Consider the following 2,500-nt stretch of genomic DNA (forward strand, 5'->3'; position numbering starts at 1 on the left):
AATAGATCTCTCATATAAAACTATAAAACCTTAGAAAAAATACAAATTAAGAGAAAAAAGATAGAATAGTGTGCCCGAGTATACCTCAAGCAAGAGAAATTTACTTGGTGTTGTTTCAATGGATTTTTAGAAAGTCCAGTGGAAGAGTATTCTAGTTAATCGGTTCTGAATAATTTGTCTCAATCACTTTGATGAATGTTATCTACAATTCAATCAGATAAACAAATGGAATGATTCTCTTCCTAGATTGAACATTCTCTCTCTCTCTCTCTCTCTCTCTCTCTCTCTCTCTCTCTCTCTCTCTCTCTCTCTCTCTCTCTCTTCCTTCAGGTCACCAGAGGGCTATATTTATCTCTCTCCTTTCACTATGTCACCTGAGCGTGTTATCTCTCTCTCTCTCTCTCTCTCTCTCTCTCTCTCTCTCTCTCTCTCTCTCTCTCTCTCTCTCACACACACACAAATTTTATCCTGCTACCCTTGAGCTTTGCTATCTCTTTCTCTATCTATCTTTTTCTTTCTCTACTTCCTCTCACGACCAATGGGCTTATAGCATCCTGTTTTCCTAACAAGAGTTTTAATTCAGCTAGTAATGAGAATAATAATGATAATAGATACGACAAAATTTTAATATATTCTTATAGATATCACCTACAATCTGGCTTATTTTTTTTTTTTTTTTTTTATTACAGGAAGGATAATCCAAACTAAAAAGGTCAGGTCTAAAAATCAATTTTCATATATTCAACAATTTTGAAATTCCTTTGATTAGAAACTTTATTGTCAACTATAATGTTTTTAATTAGTATTTGGAAAGCTTAAGTGAAAAGAGTAATTCATTTGGCCCAGTGTGCGAAAAAGTACTTATATTTCAATTGGTAAATAAGATAAAAAAAGAAAATTAGTTTTAATAAAAGCTATTAAAATTACCTATATTCAATACTTGAAATATACCATTTTTATTTACATTTGATAAACATATGGCTATTGCAACGTAAACTTACATGGTATTGCTAAGTCTCTCAATCTCAAGAACTTTTGTTATACTTTTATTATACTTTCATCATATTTTATTTTATATTTTATTACATCTTATATTATATCGTATTTTATTGTACTTTGATATTCCTATTGCTCTCCCTCTGTTTAAGTATAGTTTTACTGAAGAAATTCTTTTTATGTTTTCTTTTCTATCTACTACAGTCCCCGATTTTTTATTTTTCCTGTTATCCATTATTCATTTTGTTTCTTTAATCCTTAATCGGAATTCATTCTATATTCTTACGTTTTATTCCATTCGAAGTAATGAGTCTGCTTTTATAAATGTTTCATTGATTACTCAATTAAACTGAAAAAAAAAAAATCTTTGTAGGTAACAAAACTATAGTTTCCTAACTTCGAGATTTACTACATCAAATTAAAAAAAATCTGGAATAAACTTATAGAAAAACTCTGAAAATAAAGTAATCGCGAATGGTATTAATAAACAGAAGTCCAACAAAGAATCAATAACTTTAATTGAGTTTGCCCCTTTTACCTGGCCATTTAATTCCCATATCTAAAACATACTTTATTTCGTTTTATCTAATCAATCATAATTATAATTTCCCTTTCTGAGTGGAGATACCTTAATGTTGTGAAAGGGTTTGTGTATCGTACTAGTCAGGGCCATCCATACTAGGTTGGTTTGCTGTGAGCGATCAGACGAAGATCTACCACAATAAAAAATCTGAACTAGCTATCTTAGTGATGAAAATGACCTAACTCCAGAAATTGCTGAGGACATGCCTGTGGCCTTTGTCCCGCAGTGGACCGGAAACTGCTGCATTTCTTGTATGTATAATATTATTGCCACGATTAGCTATGCTATACTATTCAGGGCCATCCATACTTGGTTGGTTTGCTGTGAGTGATCAGACAAAAAATCTCCCACCATCGCCAATCCTAACTAGCCACCGTGGTTATGAAAACGGCCACACCACAGACATGATTAAGGACATGTCTACGGCCTTTGTCCTGCAGATACAGCTGCGTTTGTTGTTGTTGTTGTTGTTTTTGTTGTTGTATGTAAAATTTACCCAAATTCTCTCAATTTTATCACACCACCTCTCCCTTTAAACCACCATTTACATCAACGACATTGGAAAAACCTTTACGACATCCTTTGCCTAAACTTAATCGAGTCATTCCCATCTCCGTTATACAATCATTATAAATCAAGGCCAAGAGCGTCATGCAACGTTCAAAGATTTACTGTTAAGCTGAAAGTGATTATGATTCAGCCATCGTAAGCTACGTGTCACGTGATCAGTATATTAAGCCGCACGATCAGCAGTCGACATTTTTCAAGAGGATGGGTTCGCTATCAGCTGATTATTAATTAGAATCTAGTCTTAGTTTGAAGGTATTTTTCACTCCTTGATAAAAAGATTTCATGTATATAGAATATTTATTTACAAATATTGTTATCAATTTTTAATTCTTTTATTTCGTTAAGCAGGAA

Source organism: Palaemon carinicauda, chromosome 20, assembly GCF_036898095.1.
Source record: "Palaemon carinicauda isolate YSFRI2023 chromosome 20, ASM3689809v2, whole genome shotgun sequence".
Lineage (NCBI taxonomy): Eukaryota > Metazoa > Arthropoda > Malacostraca > Decapoda > Palaemonidae > Palaemon > Palaemon carinicauda.